Source organism: Panulirus ornatus, chromosome 1 (assembly GCF_036320965.1).
Source record: "Panulirus ornatus isolate Po-2019 chromosome 1, ASM3632096v1, whole genome shotgun sequence".
NCBI lineage: Eukaryota > Metazoa > Arthropoda > Malacostraca > Decapoda > Palinuridae > Panulirus > Panulirus ornatus.
Genome location: NC_092224.1, coordinates 2,038,864 through 2,059,531, shown reverse-complemented (window position 1 = coordinate 2,059,531; position 20,668 = coordinate 2,038,864).

Genomic DNA, 20,668 nt, shown 5'->3' with positions numbered 1-20,668 from the left:
CATGGAACATTGTTTCCTCACTGGCTCTGGGCCTGTTGTTTTGTTGAAGTACTGTTTTCTTAATACTTCTGATCAAACTTTAAATAACAATGCAGTAAAATTACATATATTATCAGTACACTTTTAAAGATAAATGTATATATGGCGAATACCTGGTTATTAGGTTATTAGGTACAGTAGGGTTGAGGGACAAGTCAATTGGGAGGTAAGTTTGAATGGAGAAAAACTGGAGAAAGTGAAGTGTTTCAGATATCTGGAAGTGGATTTGGCAGTGAATGGAACCATGGAAGCGGAAGTGAATCATAGGGTGGGGGAGGGGACGAAAGTTCTGGGAGCGCTGAAGAATGTGTGGAAGTCGAGAACATTATCTCGGAAAGCAAAAATGGGTATATTTGAAGGAATGGTGGTTCCAACAATGTTATATGGTTGCGAGGCATGGGTTATAGATAGAGTTGTGCGGAGGAGGGTGGATATGCTGGAAATGACATGTTTGAGGACAATGTGTGGTGTGAGGTGGTTTGATCAAGTAAGTAATAATAGGGTAAGTGAGATGTGTGGTAATAAAAAGAGTGTGGTTGAGAGATCAGAAGAGGGTGTTTTGAAATGGTTTGGTCACGTGGAGAGAATGAGCGAGGAAAGATTGACAAAGAGGATATATGTGTCAGAGGTGGGAGACTAAATTGGAGGTGGAAAGATGGAGTGAAAATGATTTTGAGTGATCGGGGCCTGAACATGCAGGAGGGTGAAAGGCGTGCAAGGAATAGAGTGAATTGGAACGACATGGTATACCTGGGTCGACGTGCTGTCAATGGATTGAACCAGGGCATGTGAAGCATCTGGGGTAAACCATGGAAAGTTCTGTGGGGCCTGGATGTGGAAAGGGAGCTGTGGTTTCGGTGCATTATTACATGAAAGCTAGAGACTGAGTGTGAACGAATGTGGCCTTTGTTATCTTTTCTTAGCGCTACCTCATGCACATGCGGGGGAGGGGTTGTTATTTCATGTGTGGCGGGGTTGTGATGGAAATGAATAAAGGCAGACAGTATGAATTATGTACATGTGTATATATGTATATGTCTGTGTGTGTATATATATATGTATACGTTGAGATGTATAGGTATGTATATTTGCGTGTCTGGACATGTATGTATATACATGTGTATGTGGGTGGGTTGGGCCATTCTTTCGTCTGCTTCCTTGCGCTACCTCGCTAATGCAGGAGACAAAAGTAAAATAAATAAATATATAACCTGGTGAAGTCTTCAGGGGTGTTCACCCCCAACCAGGATAGGCCCAGGCTGTAAGGCCATGTTTTTTTGTCAACAGTACCTTAATTACTTCACTCACCAGATTACTTATACATTAAAGTTAATGTTCACTCACACATCAGTCATCGCACACTTAACTGTCTTAGGAGTGGTGCATGGCACCTTCACTGCCCACCAGGGAACACTATTTCCTCCCTGGCTACAGGCCTCTTCTTTTCTGGAAGTACACTTCTTCATTAATAACTCAAATAAGCAAAGTTTCAAGAATATAATAATGAAATTATCAGATGGCTTTTGAAGATGAATGGAAGTTATGTTTCATCAACAGTACCATAAACACTTTATTCACAACATTACTCACACATTATCATACATGTTAACTTGCCCATCAGTCATCACTCACTCACTCTCTGTAGAGAGGTGTGTACCACCTTCACTACCTGATGTACAGTTCCCCATTAATAACTAAAATAAGGAAAGTTTCAATAATACAGCAAAATCAATTGTAACCATTTGTAAATTAACCATACCGCTGCCACTACCACCTCACACACCACAGTAACATCTCTGTTGAGTAAATCCATATTTACTGTGTTTATCTAATGTATATATCCATTTATAAGTGTGTTTATATTCTGTTGACCAAAAAATTTTGTATGAACATATATTTATTTTTATTATACTTTGTCGCTGTCTCCCGCGTTTGCGAGGTAGCGCAAGGAAACAGACGAAAGAAATGGCCCAACCCCCCCCATACACATGTATATACATACGTCCACACACGCAAATATACATACCTACACAGCTTTCCATGGTTTACCCCAGACGCTTCACATGCCCTGATTCAATCCACTGACAGCACGTCAAACCCGGTATACCACATCGCTCCAATTCACTCTATTCCTTGCCCTCCTTTCACCCTCCTGCATGTTCAGGCCCCGATCACACAAAATCTTTTTCACTCCATCTTTCCACCTCCAATTTGGTCTCCCTCTTCTCCTCGTTCCCTCCACCTCCGACACATATATCCTCTTGGTCAATCTTTCCTCACTCATTCTCTCCATGTGCCCAAACCACTTCAAAACACCCTCTTCTGCTCTCTCAACCACGCTCTTTTTATTTCCACACATCTCTCTTACCCTTACGTTACTCACTCGATCAAACCACCTCACACCACACACTGTCCTCAAACATCTCATTTCCAGCACATCCATCCTCCTGCGCACAACTCTATCCATAGCCCACGCCTCGCAACCATACAACATTGTTGGAACCACTATTCCTTCAAACATACCCATTTTTGCTTTCCGAGATAATGTTCTCGACTTCCACACATTCTTCAAGGCCCCCAGAATTTTCGCCCCCTCCCCCACCCTATGATCCACTTCCGCTTCCATGGTTCCATCCGCTGCCAGATCCACTCCCAGATATCTAAAACACTTCACTTCCTCCAGTTTTTCTCCATTCAAACTCACCTCCCAATTGACTTGACCCTCAACCCTACTGTACCTAATAACCTTGCTCTTATTCACATTTACTCTTAACTTTCTTCTTCCACACACTTTACCAAACTCAGTCACCAGCTTCTGCAGTTTCTCACATGAATCAGCCGCCAGCGCTGTATCATCAGCGAACAACAACTGACTCACTTCCCAAGCTCTCTCATCCCCAACAGACTTCATACTTGCCCCTCTTTCCAAAACTCTTGCATTTACCCCCTAACAACCCCATCCATAAACAAATTAAACAACCATGGAGACATCACACACCCCTGCCGCAAACCTACATATCTTCACTTATAACAAGGGAGAATATGGGCAACATTACAAAAACTCACAATATGGATATTTTTCAAGAACAAATATCTTCTATAATTGGGAACCTGTTATTCGTCAGAAGTGGAAGACCAAGGAAGTAGAAGGAAAGGTGAAAGATGCTTTGAAGTCTCAGTGCATGAACATGCAGGAGTGTAATGCATGCAAGGGATAGAGTGAATTGGAATGAACTAGTTTATGAAGGACAATGTACACTCAATAGAATGGACTACAGTATTTGAAGAAGCCAGGGGAAAACCATGAAAAGGTCTTTGAAGCTTGACTGTAGGTGGGGGCTCTGGTCTCAGCTAAATTCAAGATGTGAGCAAATGAGACCATTTCTTTGTCTGTTTGTGGCAGCACTTCACTTATAAGGGAATTGACAAACGTATGAGAAAAGTATTCTATGATAAGGCACATCCCCCACTTGCAGTTTTGTAGGGGAAAAAATGAGCGGCTTTTATTTGAGGAAATACTATTCTAACAATAAATCATTAAGTTAGTTTACAGTGTGAGTGGGATCCCCTAATGAAAAGAGAGAAACTCACATTTCCTTAAGCAGATTCAAGGTAATGGGACATGTGGCAAAAGGGCAGTTTTATAGTGCTTACTCTTCTGAACTCCATTTGGATGTTTGGCAACTGTTTGGGTGTTATTAACCTGTATTACATATAGTCAACCAACATGAACCCTCCCACTCATCTAAAATTGGTAGATGATGTAAGAATGTCTACATGTATGTACACCAGTACACAAAAGATACACAACAAGTGGACATAAGTTTATTTATACGTCAGTAATTTACATACTTAGAGTCTGATAAGTGTAAGTTATTAGAAGTAGTACTAGGTAATGAGTTGACACACAGGACAAATATTTCAGTGAGTTCACCTGTCCTCTAGCTGCATATGCATTTAATTTCCATAAGCTTAAGAAAATATTGTTGCAAAAACTAATACTGTTTTATACTGAAATAACTGTTCCATATGACACTGCACTCATAGCTCAAAACATTATTGAAAACCAATATTACACACAAAGAACAGGTGAATTCCTAACCTGCAACCATGTTAGCCCATCACTGGATTCTCCATGGGTTCATAAGGAAAAGATAATGATGCACCATTTCTATCTGCATACAGCAAACCAGTATTTTTTTTTAGTGAATATATAACCATTCTGAAATCTATGATTGTCCCAAGAAAATATCAAAATGAATTAGTGTTGCAAAACAAGTCTTTACCCTTGGTACCAAAAGTTCAAATGTACAATCTTTTCTGTATTGTTTTGCCTTATATATTATCAGAAAAAATTTTAAGTATCTCAAACCTCTTCTTAAATATTGACCAAACTTTTGTATATACAAAGATGAATGTGGTACTATGATATCTAAACTTTAAAGAAAAATACTTTGCTTAAAGAAAGCTTCATATTAAGAAGTGAAGGCAATACGGACAAAAGATGTGAAGTGGGTTGATCATGATCTTTAGAATACCCATGAAGCTACCAGGGGGGAGAGCGTGACAGACAGCCAGCTGTAATTGAGCATCCCATGTGGTCCTGCCAACATAGTTAAGGTTCACCTACTGAAGAAAAATTAAATTTCAGATATATATATATATATATATATATATATATATATATATATATATATATATATATATATATATATATATATATATATATATAAAAAAAGTGAGCTTGAATGTGATCTTGCAGAAATACTGTCACTGTGCCTCACCACCCTAAGGCACTTAGTTTATAAAATATAAAATGCTACATCTTTAAAAATTAAGCCATAAGCATTCTTATATTATATAAACGAGCATCTTAAGATGGTTACTAAATGACAGACATGAATTTGACATTTTATCAAACTTTTATCTCATGAGGATCTTTCCTACAAAAGCCCTGAACAGATATGCTGTGTTTAACAGCATCATCAATGTACTTGAAGAGCATGTGAATGATATTCAACAATAAATAGGCTGTATGTTTTTTTAATTTCCTTACATTTATAAACTGTGCACTGATCGGATTCTGGAAATAACACTAATTGTATATCAATTTGATTATAATTGTACAAAAATTTAATAAAAAATTCAGATGCAGTCATTGTGATAAAGAAAAAAAATGGCTGCAAACCACTAGCCTGGCATGGCTGCTGCAGCAAATATTGCACTGGTGAAGCGTCCTGGAGAATGTGGTCCCTGGCTCACTCCTGGGCCTTATCATGGAATCCACTAGACAGTCTTCCCTTATATTAATATGGCCACTGACAAAGCTATTCAAACTTGTGCTTCATATTTACTGATGCACAAATAATGGCTTAACAAAATAATTAAATACCTTGATTAATACACACACTATAACCACATTTGGCTTAAAAGACCAAAATCACACTTTCACTACAGTTTTTCTGATTCCTCGCACTTTCTTCCAGGGTTTCCATATTTCATATCACTGGGTGAACACTAAAGTACATTCATACCACAACAATGCTTACAATTTGGTTAGTTTCCAGAAAAAAAGTGGTATTCACACTTGCATACAGATATGGTTTGTATTTACAGGTATGACTTCCATATATATATAAACCTTCAATTGTACACAAGTAAATCTTCTAAAGCATACACAATCATGCCTGCTTTTGCATACACACACCAAAGACCTAAATTTGCATCAGTTTGCAAATCAGTCTTATTCACCTATAACTAAATGCTAAAGGGACTTCAGTTAAACCTTGTTAAATACTACATAAATACAAGTATGAATCCAATTTAAATTTACTTATGAACAATCAACATTACTGTTTAATGCCATCTATCCATCAAATAACAAGGTTATACTTTTTTGACTTATGGCCCTTTTATAGTGTGTAACAGCTACTGAAGAGCAGATTGCCTCCAAGCTAGGGATAACAAATCTTCCTGCACATTTTAATGAGTTTCAATGGGTTTAGCTAACTGTTTAACTGTGCCAAGTACTGACAGCTGGTGGTAATCCCTACTTTCTAATATCTTGCTTCAATTTACCATTCACTTGAATTTGAAAACACTAGTGATATACTGCAAATCAACAAATACAATTAATTTGTTACATCACTATATCTCTTGACTGCAGCATAAATATGACTCCCACACTGTAAGATACAGAACAGTGAAGAATCATTGCAATTTAGACTGTTTCCCAATGCCCAAACTAATTTACTGTATAATGAGGTCACAGTAATTTCCCAGAATCATGAGAAAACGTGAACTAAATAAAACTAAATACACTCAGCTCTGAATGTTGAGAAAGGCATTATGTTATGGAAATTATAATACAAATTCTTAACATAGTACAACCCGTTATATCGGGTATTTGAGGTAACACCTTGGTCATATCTCATCATATCCAGGTTCAATCAGGATTCTAGGCAGTTTTTTTTTTTTTTTATCAAATATGCTAGGCTGGGTCACTGTCATGAGATTAATCTATACTGTACTATTAGTTAGTTATTTAACTTGACCCCTATTATAGAGATCTTGCACACCATGCAAGAGCAGGGTAAAGGTGGGCTCCTTTGAGATGGGCATATCCTGGACAATGCTATACTTTATCCGCTGATGATTCATTCTTGTAAAAGGTGACTTCTCGCTCACTGTTACTACATGGAAGAGCAATACATGCACACACATTATCCCTGGGGATTCGGGTAGAAAGAATACTTCCCATATATTCCCTGTGTCGTAAAAAGGTGAATAAAAGGGGAGGGAGGAGGGGTTGGAAATCCTCCCCCTTCAGTTTTTCCTTTCCCTAACGAGAGAAGAGAGAAGGGAACAAGTGAGGATTTTCCCTCTAAGGCTCAGTCCTCTGTTCTTAACACTACCTCACTACAGAGGGGAAAAAAAAAAAAAAAAAAAAAATCAACACACACACAGATATATATATCTTCCTTTCATACATATTCGCTATTTCCTACATTAGCAAGGTAGCGTTAAGAATGGATACGTGAGCCTTCTTCTTTTGGAAAAATTGTAACAGGATGGGAGGATTTCCAGCCCCCTACTCCCCTTTTAGTTGCCTTCTACAACATGCAGGAAACATGTGGGAAGTATTCTTTCCCCCCAAGCCCCTGGGATATATATATATATATATATATATATATATATATATATATATATATATATATATATATATATATATATATATATAAAATATATATATTTTTTTTTTTCATACTATTCGCCATTTCCCGCGATAGCGAGGTAGCGTTAAGAACAGAGGACTGGGCCTTTGAGGGAATATCCTCACCTGGCCCCCTTCTCTGTTCCTTCTTTTGGAAAAAAAAAAAAAAAAACACGAGAGGGGAGGATTTCCAGCCCCCCGCTCCCTTCCCTTTTAGTCGCCTTCTACGACACGCAGGGAATACGTGGGTAGTATTCTTTCTCCCCTATCCCCAGGGATAATAAAATATATATATATATATATATATATATATATATATATATATATATATATATATATATATATAGGGGAGAAAGAATACTTCCTACGCATTCCTCACGTGTTGTAGAAGGTGACTAAAGGGGACGGGAGCGGGGGGCTAGAAACCCTTCCCTCCTTGTATTTTAACTTTCTAAAAGGGGAAACAAAAGAAGAAGTCACGCGGGGAGTGCTCATCCTCCTCGAAGGCTCAGATTGGGGTGTCTAAATGTGTGTGGATGTAACCAAGATGAGAAAAAAGGAGAGATAGGTAGTATGTTTGAGGAAAGGAACATGGATGTTTTGGCTCTGAGTGAAACGAAGCTCAAGGGTAAAATGGAAGAGTGGTTTGGGAATGTCTTGGGAGTAAAGTCAGGGGTTAGTGAGAGGACAAGAGCATGGGAAGGAGTAGCAATACTCCTGAAACAAAAGTGGTGGGAGTATGTGATACAGTGTAAGAAAGTAAACTCGAGATTGATATGGGCAAAACTGAAAGTTGATGGAGAGAGATGGGTGATTATTGGTGCATATGCACCTAGGCATGAGAAGAAAGATCATGAGAGGCAAGTGTTTTGGGAGCAGCTGAATGAGTGTGTTAGTGGTTTTGATGCACGAGTTATAGTGATGGGTGATTTCAATGCAAAGGTGAGTAATGTGGCAGTTGAGGGAATAATTGGTATACATGGGGTGTTCAGTGTTGTAAATGGAAATGGTGAAGAGCTTGTAGATTTATGTGCTGAAAAAGGACTGGTGATTGGGGATACCTGGTTTAAAAGAGAGATATACATAAGTATACGTATGTAAGTAGGAAAGATGGCCAGAGAGCATTATTGGATTACACGTTACTTGATAGGTGCGCAAAAGAGAGACTTTTGGATGTTAATGTGCTGAGAGGTGCAACTGGAGGGATGTCTGATCATTATCTTGTGGAGGCAAAGGTGAAGATTTGTAGAGGTTTCCAGAAAAGAAGAGAGAATGTTGGGGTGAAGAGAGTGGTGAGAGTAAGTGAGCTTGGGAAGGAGACTTGTGTGAGGAAGTACCAGGAGAGACTGAGTACAGAATGGAAAAAGGTGAGAACAAAGGACGTAAGGGGAGTGGGGGAGGAATGGGATGTATTTAGGGAAGCAGTGATGGCTTGCGCAAAAGATGCTTGTGGCATGAGAAGCGTGGGAAGTGGGCAGATTAGAAAGGGTAGTGAGTGGTGGGATGAAGTAAAATTATTAGTGAAAGAGAAGAGAGAGGCATTTGGACGATTTTTGCAGGGAAATAATGCAAATGAGTGGAAGATGTATAAAAGAAAGAGGCAGGAGATCAAGAGAAAGGTGCAAAAGGTGAAAAAGAGGGCAAATGAGAGTTGGGGTGAGAGAGTATCATTAAATTTTAGGGAGAATAAAAAGATGTTTAGGAAGGAGGTAAATAAAGTGCGTAAGACAAGGGAACAAATGGGAACTTCAGTGAAGGGGGCTAATGGGGAGGTGATAACAAGTAGTGTGATGTGAGAAGGAGATGGAGTGAGTATTTTGAAGGTTTGTTGAATGTGTTTGATGATAGAGTGGCAGATATAGGGTGTTTTGGTCGACGTGGTGTGCAAAGTGAGAGGGTTAGGGAAAATGATTTGGTAAACAGAGAAGAGGTAGTGAAAGCTTTGCAGAAGATGAAAGCCAGCAAGGCAGTGGGTTTGGATGGTATTGCAGTGGGATTTCTTAATAAAGAGGGTGACTGTATTGTTGACTGGTTGGTGAGGTTATTTAATGTATGTATGATTCATGGTGAGGTGCCTGAGGATTGGCGGAATGCTTGCATAGTGCCATTGTACAAAGGCAAAGGGGATAAGAGTAAGTGCTCAAATTGCAGAGGTATAAGTTTGTTGAGTATTCCTGGTAAATTATATGGGAGGGTATTGATTGAGAGGGTGAAGGCATGTACAGAGCATCAGATTGGGGAAGAGCAGTGTGGTTTCAGAAGTGGTAGAGGATGTGTGGATCAGGTGTTTGCTTTGAAGAAATTATGTGAGAAATACGTAGAAAAGCAAATGGATTTGTATGTAGTATTTATGGATCTGGAGAAGGCATATGATAGAGTTGATAGAGATGCTCTGTGGAAGGTATTAAGAATATATGGTGTGGGAGGCAAGTTGTTAGAAGCAGTGAAAAGTTTTTATCGAGGATGTAAAGCATGTGTACGTGTAGGAAGAGAGGAAAGTGATTGGTTCTCAGTGAATGTAAGTTTGTGGCAGGGGTGTGTGATGTCTACATGGTTGTTTAATTTGTTTATGGATGGGGTTGTTAGGGAGGTGAATGCAAGAGTTTTGGAAAGAGGGGCAAGTATGCAGTCTGTTGTGGATGAGAGAGCTTGGGAAGTGAGTCAGTTGTTGTTCGCTGATGACACAGTGCTGGTGATTGATTCAAGTGAGAAACTGCAGAAGCTGGTGACTGAGTTTGGTAAAGTGTGTGAAAGAAGAAAGTTGCGAGTAAATGTGAATAAGAGCAAGGTTATTATATACAGTAGGGTTGAGGGTCAAGTCATTTGGGAGGTAAGTTTGAATGGAGAAAAACTGGAGGAAGTGAAGTGTTTTAGATATATGGGAGTGGATTTCGCAGCGGATGGAACCATGGAAGCGGAAGTGAATCATAGGGTGGGGGAGGGGGCGAAAATTCTGGGAGCCTTGAAGAATGTGTGGAAGTCGAGAACATTATCTCGGAAAGCAAAAATGGGTATGTTTGAAGGAATAGTGGTTCCAATAATGTTGTATGGTTGCGAGGCATGGGCTATGGATAGAGTTGTGCGGAGGAGGGTGGATGTGCTGGAAATGAGATGTTTGAGGACAATATGTGGTGTGAGGTGGTTTGCTCGAGTAAGTAATAATAGGGTAAGAGAGATGTGTGGTAATAAAAAGAGTGTGGTTGAGAGAGCAGAAGAGGGTGTTTTGAAATGGTTTGGTTACATGGAGAGAATGAGTGAGGAAAGACTGACCAAGAGGATATATGTGTCAGAGGTGGAGGGAACGAGGAGAAGTGGGAGACCAAATTGGAGGTGGAAAGATGGAGTGAAAAAGATTTTGAGTGATCAGGGCCTGAACATGCAGGAGGGTGAAAGGTGTGCAAGGAATAGAGTGAATTGGAACGATGTGGTATACCGGGGTCGACGTGCTGTCAATGAATTGAACCAAGGCATGTGAAGCACCTGGGGTAAACCATGGAAAATTCTGTGGGGCCTGGATGTGGAAAGGGAGCTGTGGTTTCGGTGCATTATTACATGACAGATAGAGACTGGGTGTTACGAATGTGGCCTCTGTTGTCTTTTCCTAGTGCTACCTCATGCACATGAGGGGGGAGGGGGGTTGTTATTCCTTGTGTGGTGGGGTGGCAATGGGAATGAATAAGGGCAGATAGTATGAATTTTTATCCCTGGGGATAGGGGAGAAAGAATACTTCCCACGTATTCCCTTCGTGTCATAGAAGGAGACTAAAAGGGGAGGGAGCATGGGGCTGGGAATCCTCCCCTCTCGTTTTTTTTTTCATTTTCCAAAAGAAGGAACGGAGAAGGGGGCCAGGTGAGGATATTCCCTCAAAGGCCCAGTCCTCTGTTCTTAACGCTACCTCACTAACGCGGGTAATGGCAAATAGTTTGAAAGAAAGTATGAATTATGTACATGTGTATATATGTATATGTCTATGTGTGTATATATATGTATACACTGAGATGTATAGGTATGTATATTTGCTTGTGTGGACGTGTATGTATATACATGTGTATGTGGGTGGGTTGGGCATTCTTTCATCTGTTTCCTTGCGCTAACGCGGAAGACAGCGACAAAGCAAAATTGTATAAAATAAAAATATGTGTATATATGAAAGAAAGAACATTTTCCATGTTTTCCCTGCATGTTGTGAAAGGCAACTAAAAGGGGAGGGAGTGGGGGGCTGGAAATTTTCCCCTCCAAGTTTATACTTTTCCAAAAGAAGGAAGAGAGAAGGGGACCAAGAGAAGATTTTCCCTCTTAGGCTCAGTGCTACTTCGCTAATGCAGGAAATGGTAAATATTTGTGAAAATATATATACATATATATATATATATATGTATATATATATATATATATATATATATATATATATATATATATATATCCCTGGGGATAGGGGAGAAAGAATACTTCCCACGTATTCCCTGCGTGTCGTAGAAGGCGACTAAAAGGGAAGGGAGCGGGGGGCTGGAAATCCTCCCCTCTCGTTTTTTTTTTTTTTTTTTAATTTTCCAAAAGAAGGAACAGAGAAGGGGGCCAGGTGAGGATATTCCCTCAAAGGCCCAGTCCTCTGTTCTTAACGCTACCTCGCTATCGCGGGAAATGGCGAATAGTATGAAAAAAAAAAAAAATATATATATATATATATATATATATATATATATATATATATATGGTAAAGTGTGTGGAAGAAGAAAGTTGAGAGTAAATGTGAATAAGAGCAAGGTTATTAGGTACAGTAGGGGTGAGGGTCAAGTCAATTGGGAGGTGAGTTTGAATGGAGAAAAACTGGAGGAAGTGAAGTGTTTTAGATATCTGGGAGTGGATCTGTCAGCGGATGGAACCATGGAAGCGGAAGTGGATCATAGGGTGGGGGAGGGGGCGAAAATTTTGGGAGCCTTGAAAAATGTGTGGAAGTCGAGAACATTATCTCGGAAAGCAAAAATGGGTATGTTTGAGGGAATAGTGGTTCCAACAATGTTGTATGGTTGCGAGGCGTGGGCTATGGATAGAGATGTGCGCAGGAGGATGGATGTGCTGGAAATGAGATGTTTGAGGACAATGTGTGGTGTGAGGTGGTTTGATCGAGTAAGTAACGTAAGGGTAAGAGAGATGTGTGGAAATAAAAAGAGCGTGGTTGAGAGAGCAGAAGAGGGTGTTTTGAAATGGTTTGGGCACATGGAGAGAATGAGTGAGGAGAGATTGACCAAGAGGATATATGTGTCGGAGGTGGAGGGAACGAGGAGAAGAGGGAGACCAAATTGGAGGTGGAAAGATGGAGTGAAAAAGATTTTGTGTGACCGGGGCCTGAACATGCAGGAGGGTGAAAGGAGGGCAAGGAATAGAGTGAATTGGAGTCATGTGGTATACAGGGGTTGACGTGCTGTCAGTGGATTGAATCAAGGCATGTGAAGCGTCTGGGGTAAACCATGGAAAGCTGTGTAGGTATGTATATTTGCGTGTGTGGACGTGTGTATGTACATGTGTATGGGGGGGGGGGGGTTGGGCCATTTCTTTCGTCTGTTTCCTTGCGCTACCTCGCAAACGCGGGAGACAGCGACAAAGTATAAAAAAAAAAAAAAAAAAAAAAAAATATATATATATATATATATATATATATATATATATATATATATAAATTAGGTACAGTAGGGTTGAGGGTCAAGTCAATTGGGAGGTGAGTTTGAATGGAGAAAAACTGGAGGAAGTGAAGCGTTTTAGATATCTAAGAGTGGATCTGGCAGCGGATGGAACCATGGAAGCGGAAGTGGATCATAGGGTGGGGGAGGGGGCGAAAATTCTGAGAGCCTTGAAGAATGTGTGGAAGTCGAGAACATTATCTCGGAAAGCAAAAATGGGTATGTTTGAAGGAATAGTGGTTCCAACAATGTTGTATGGTTGCGAGGAGTGGACTATGGATAGAGTTGTGCGCAGGAGGATGGATGTGCTGGAAATGGGATGTTTGAGGACAATGTGTGGTGTGAGGTGGTTTGATCGAGTAAGTAACGTAAGGGTAAGAGAGATGTGTGGAAATAAAAAGAGCGTGGTTGAGAGAGCAGAAGAGGGTGTTTTGAAATGGTTTGGTCACATGGAGAGAATGAGTGAGGAAAGATTGACCAAGAGGATATATGTGTCAGAGGTGGAGGGAACAAGGAGAAGAGGGAGACCAAATTGGAGGTGGAAAGATGGAGTGAAAAAGATTTTGTGTGATCAGGGCCTGAACATGCAGGAGGGTGAAAGGAGGGCAAAGAATAGAGTGAATTGGAGCGATGTGGTATACCGGGGTTGACATGCTGTCAGTGGATTGAATCAAGGCATGTGCATGGGGGTGGGTTGGGCCATTTCTTTCGTCTGTTTCCTTGCACTACCTCGCAAACGTGGGAGACAGCGGCAAAAAAAAAAAAAAAAAAAAAAAAAAAAAAAAAAAAAAATATATATATATATATATATATATATATATATATATATATATATATATATTATTTTTATTATCATTATTTTTTTGCTTTGTCGCTGTCTCCCGCGTTCACCATTTCCTGCATCAACGAAGTAGTGCCAAGAAACAGATGAAGAATGGCCCATCCACTTGTTTACACACATACATACATAAGCGCCCATACAAGCACATATACATATTTACATCTGTACATATTCATACTTGCTTGCCTTCATCTATTTCTGGCACTACCCTGCCCCACAAGAAACAGCATCACTACCCCATTTCAGTGAGGTAGTGCAAGGAAAACAGACAAAAAAGGCCACATTTGTTCAGTCAGTGGCCTCATTCACTTACATACCTCTCTAGCTGTCATGTATAATGCACTGAAATCAAAGCCCCATATCCACAACTAGGGCCCACAGACCATTCTCTGGTTTCCTGTGATCACTTCATATGCTCAACCTGGTTAAGTCCTCTGACATCATATTACCTTCTATAAACCACATCCATCCAATTTACTCTATCCAGTGCAAATTTCACACACTCCTGTATGTTCAAGCCCTGAGAACTGAAAACCTTTTCTAATCCATCCTTCTATCTCCAATTAAGTCTCCCATTTTTCCTTTTCCCCTACATTCCTGACATATGTCGTATTTTTCAACCCCATCTCACTCATACTCTCCATATGTCTAAAACACTTCAGCAAACCCTTTCAGCACTCTTAACCACACTTATCTCTTACCCTATCACTTATCACTTCTTACTTGATCAACTCACACCACATATTGTCCTCAAACATTTCATTTCCAAAGTATTCACCCTCACTTGCATACATCCAGCCTCTGGCTGTCATATATAATGTACTAACACTAGGGCCACCATCCAGTCAAACCCTGCAGACCATTCCATTGTCTCCTCTGAACACTTCATATGCTCTGGTCCAGCCCACTAATGGCATGATGCTCCCTGAATACCATATAGCTCCAATTCCCTCTACTCTATACCTCACACTCTCGTGCACGTTCAGGCCCCGACACATTAAAGCATCCTACACAATATCCCTCCTCCCTCATGGTTCCCCCTTTTTCTTGTTTCCCCATGTGTACCCTCTGTCTTACTCTCTATGTCCAAAGTTTACATAGAGTAATAATGAGAATAATAATCATAATATTAATGAGGCCACCTCATTAATGAGGGAAACGGCGATCAAGTAATAAAAAAAACAGATAAAACTGTGATTTCGAAGTATTACAAATGACAGCTAAAGAATGGATGTAAGTGAATGAGGCCTTTCTTCATCTGTTCCAGGCACTACCTCGGTAATGTAGGAAATGGGGACTAAGCATGAAAGAATAATAATTAATCATAATAATTATCATTTTTCCCCTAAGGCTCAGTCATCTGTTCTTGACACTACCTCGCTAACATGGGAAATGGCGAATATGTATGACAAAAAGAAAAAAAATAATGTCAACAATTATCAGTAACAATACATAACAGCTAAGGAGTGGATGGGAGTAAATGAATCCCCTTCTTTGTCTGTTCCTGGTGCTACCTCCTTATGCTAGAAATGATGAACATATAAAAAAAAAAATAATTTTGATATATATATCTCTCTCTTTCATCCTAGGTAGATGTTACTTATGTTAGCAAGATAGACCCATGAACAGACATAGAAAAGGCCTCATTGGTTCATTCATTCTTTATCTGCCCTGTGTAATGCACCAAAACCACAGTCTCCTATCCAGTCAGGCCCCACAGCCCTTCCCAAGGTTTCCCTTAGCTGCTTCATATGCCTGAGTCTGGTCCAATGACAGCATGTTGCCCCATGTACACCACACTGTTCCAATTCACTCTATCCTGTGCAAGCCCTTAACCTCGAGCATGTTTAGGCCAAAAGAACTCAAAATCTTATTCACTCTGTCCTTTCGTCTTCAATTTGGCCACCCCCTTCTCCATGTTCCCTTCAATTTTGACAAATATCACCTTTGTCAATAGTCTCCTCACTCAATTTCTTCCTAGTTTAAACTATTTCAGCACATCCTCTTCAGCTTTCAAACATTCTCTTCTTATTACAACACCTTTCTCTTACTCTATCATTTCTTACTCAATCAACCCTCCTAACACCACAAAAATTTAATATCCATTTTCTACACACTCTCATCTACAGCCTATACCTCACATCCATACAACATGGTTGGGACTACTATACCTTCAAACATTTCCATTTTTGCCCTCCCAGGTAATGACCTCTCTATACATTCACCAATGTCCACAGAACCTTTGCTACAATGGTTCCATTCCCTGTCATGTCCACTCCATGGTATCTAATAATACCACGTCCTCAAAGTTTTCTTCATTCAGATTCACAACCCAACTAACCTGTATCTTTGCACTGCAAACTTAATAACCTTGCTTTTATTCACATATACTCTCAACTAAGTCCTCAACACACTCTCCAAAATGCAGATACCAACTACAATTTCTCACTCAAATCTGCCATGTATACTTGTGTATGTCCCTCCTTCTAATACAAACATTTCCAATCACCATCCCTTTTTCAGCATATAACTCCACAAGCCCTTCACCTTACTGAATATCCAATGTCCCAAATTATACCCTTGCCTGCCACATTACTCACTTTCACATTTACATCATCTGTCACTACTACCCAGTCTCCTGCATCAATATTGCCAATACTCAGCTGCTCCCAAAACTCTTGCGTATCTTCATCATTCAGATGCTTACACCTTAATGATCACTTTTCTCGTAATCCATTCTAATATATACCAATACTAGTCTGGAGCTCACTTTCTATCACTCACGCATTCTCACTAATCCTCCAGCTGTAGCGCTACCCCTTCCTTAGCTCTCACCCTCACATTAATCCCTGCCTTTACCTCTAAGACATTCTTCCCCCTTATCCAGAAGCATTCTTTCAATTAGAGACAAAGCATCCAGGTTTCTTTCCTCAGAAATACTTAGCTTCTTTTGTTCTATCTCTTAAAAACTGAAAGACAAGGAGGAGAGGGTTTCCAGCCCCACTTTGCTCTATCTCTTAAAAATTGAAAGACAAGGAGGAGAGGGTTTCCAGCCCCACCTGCTCCCACCCTTTCAGTTGCCTTCTAAAACATGCAGGGATACTTGGGTAGCATTCTTTCTTCACTGTCTCCAAGGAAGGGGATATATGGAGGGATAGAGATAACTGAAGCGATAAAGTATACAGAGGGCGACATGCTGCCAGTTGACTGAACCTGAGCATATGAAGCAGCTGGAGGAAGCCATGGAAAGGTTTATGGGCCTTGGCTAAGCATAAGGGGTTCTGGTCTTGGTCCATGATGCATGACAGTGAAAAAATGGTCGTGAACGAATGAGGCCTTTTCTTTGTACATTCCTCACACTACCAATCTAATGCAGGATATGACAGTCAGGTTTAGGGAAATTTTTTTCACAAACATGTATGCATGTGTGTGCAGGCAAAACCACAAGAAAATTATATTGTCAGGACTGAGTACAGATTGACAGAACCAGAATAAAATATACTAGCTAACACTGGGTGGGGCTCGCACATCAATTATGAAACAGGTGAAGTAATTCCTCATCTCCCTCACTTCTCTCAAGTTACAAATTCAGGTTAACCTACATTCTGGGAAACATATGTAAATTTTTTCAATTCATTTGCCAGCCCTGCCTTGCCTTGTGGCGGCTGGCATATTATGCTCTGGTTCTGTCTTCATTATGTCATATATGAAAGTGCTTGACACTTCATGTTTACCGTTTCCTTGTATTGTTACCAGTATCTTATGTATCAATTGATACTTGTGTACTTTCTGCACACACACATATATATATCCCTGGGGATAGGGGAGAAAGAATACTTCCTATGCATTCCCTGCGCGTCTTAGAAGGCGACTAAAAGGGGTTGAAATGGGGGGCTGGAAATCCTCCCCTCCAGTTTTTACTTTTCCCAAAGAAGAGGGCCAAGTGAAGGATTTTTCCCTCTAAGGCTCAGTCATCTGTTCTTGATGCTACCTCAATGATGGGGAAATAGCAAATATGAAAAAAAAAATATATATATATATATATATATATATATATATATATATATATATATATATATATCCCTGTGGATAGGGGAGAAAGAATACTTCCCATGTATTCCCTGCGTGTCGTAGAAGGCGACTAAAAGGGAAGGGAGCGGGGGGCTGGAAATCCTCCGCTCTCGTTTTTTTTTAATTTTCCAAAAGAAGGAACAGAGAAGGGGGCCAGGTGAGGATATTCCCTCAAAGGCCCAGTCCTCTGTTCTTAACGCTACCTCACTATCGCGGGAAATGGCGAATAGTATAAAAAATATATATATTTTTTTTTTTTTTTTTCATACTATTCGCCGTTTCCCGCGATAGCGAGGTAGCGTTAAGAACAGAGGATTGGGCCTTTTTTGGAATATCCTCACCTGGCCCCCTCTGTTCCTTCTTTTGGAAAATTAAAAAAAAAAAAGGAGAGGGGAGGATTTCCAGCCCCCCGCTCCCTCCCCTTTTAGTCGCCTTCTACGACACGCAGGGAATACGTGGGAAGTATTCTTAATCCCCTATCCCCAGGGATAAAATATATATATATATATATATATATATATATATATATATATATATATATATATATATATATATATATCTTTCTTTCTTTTAAACTATTCGCCATTTCCCGCATTAGCGAGGTAGCGTTAAGAACAGATGACTGGGCCTTTGAGGGACTACCCTCACCTGGCCCAATTCTCTGTTCCTTCTTTTGGAAAATTAAAAAAAAAACGAGAAGGGAGGATTTCCAGCCCCCCGCTCCCTCCCCTTTTAGTTGCCTTCTACGACACGCAGGGAATACGTGGGAAGTATTCTTGCTCCCCTATCCCCAGGGATAATATATATATATATATATATATATATATATATATATATATATATATATATATAATGTTGTATGGTTGCGAGGCGTGGACTATGGATAGAGTTGTGCGCAGGAGGATGGATGTGCTGGAAATGAGATGTTTGAGGACAATGTGTGGTGTGAGGTGGTTTGATCGAGTAAGTAACGTAAGGGTAAGAGAGATGTGTGGAAATAAAAAGAGCGTGGTTGAGAGAGCAGAAGAGGGTGTTTTGAAATGGTTTGGGCACATGGAGAGAATGAGTGGGGAAAGATTGACCAAGAGGATATATGTGTCGGAGGTGGAGGGAACGAGGAGAAGAGGGAGACCAAATTGGAGGTGGAAAGATGGAGTGAAAAAGATTTTGCGTGATCGGGGCCTGAACATGCAGGAGGGTGAAAGGAGAGCAAGGAATAGAGTGAATTGGAGCGATGTGGTATACCGGGGTTGACGTGCTGTCAGTGGATTGAATCAGGGCATGTGAAGCGTCTGGGGTAAGCTATGGAAAGCTGTGTAGGTATGTATATTTGCGTGTGTGGACGTATGTATATACATGTGTATGGGGGGGTTGGGCCATTTCTTTCGTCTGTTTCCTTGCGCTACCTCGCAAACATGGGAGACAGCGACAAAGTATAATAAAAAAAATAAAAAATAATATATATATATATATATATATATATATATATATATATATATATATATATTTTTTTTTTTCTTTTCTTATAAACTATTCGCCATTTCCCGCATTAGCGAGGTAGCGTTAAGAACAGAGGACTGGGCCTTTGTGGAATATCCTCACCTGGCCCCCCTCTGTTCCTTCTTTTGAAAAATTAAAAAAAATGAGAGGGGAGGATTTCCAGCCTCCTGCTCCCTCCCCTTTTAGTTGCCTTCTACGACACGCAGGGAATACATGGGAAGTATTCTTAATCCCCTATCCCCAGGGATATATATATATATATATATATATATATATATATATATATATATATATATATATATATAATCTCCCTGGGGATAGGGGAGAAAGAATACTTCCCAAGTACTCCCTGCATGTTGTAGAAGCAACTAAAAGGGGAGGGAGTGGAGGGCTGGAAATCCTTCCCACCCATTTTTAATTTTCCATGAGAAGGAACAGAGAAGGGGGCCAAGCAAGGATATTACCTCTAAAGCTCAGTCCTCTGTTCTTAATGCTACCTCGTTAATGCAGGAAATGGCGAATATGTATGAGTGTAAATATACATTATTTTACTAGTCACTGTCTCGCGCGTTAGCAAGGTAGTGTAAGGAAACAGACGAAGGAATGGCCCAACCCACCCAAATACTCATGTATGTACATAAACACTCACACACGCTCATATACATACCTATACATTTCAATGTATACATAAATATACATACACAGCCATGTACATATATACACATACATATTCATACTTGCTGCCTTTATCCATTTTTTTTCATGCATATGTATAAGTGCATGTGTGGGCGAGTATGTATATACATGTGTATGTGGGTTGGTTGGGCCATTCTTTCATCTGTTTCTTTGCACTACCTCGCTAATGCGGGAGACAGCGACAAAGTATAATAAATAAATACATAATTTTTTCAATATCAAAAATGCAAATCATCTGAAACTTTTACACATGAAAGATGCCATCTGTAGCACTTGATGTGTATGAGGTCATTGGCCACACTCAGCTTGGTATAGTCATTAATTTTGCTGAAACCCACGTTCCTCGTGCAGTTAAAGATCTCAACCTTACTTTATCATGTACTTTTGTTTAAAAAATTACAATAAAATTTATCGCAAAGTATGATTATCTAGCTGGAGTTTTATCCTGAGCTTCTTCAGCTGTCACCGACTGTACAAGTCAAAGCCCATGGAGACATGTTGCTTGACACTCTTTATCATTGTACACACCTGTACAAATGAGGAATATTTTGTACACTGTGACAATAAAAAAAATCACTACATATGCTTTTAAGATTCTTGTACTTGTCTCTATCCATGGGTAGTGCTGA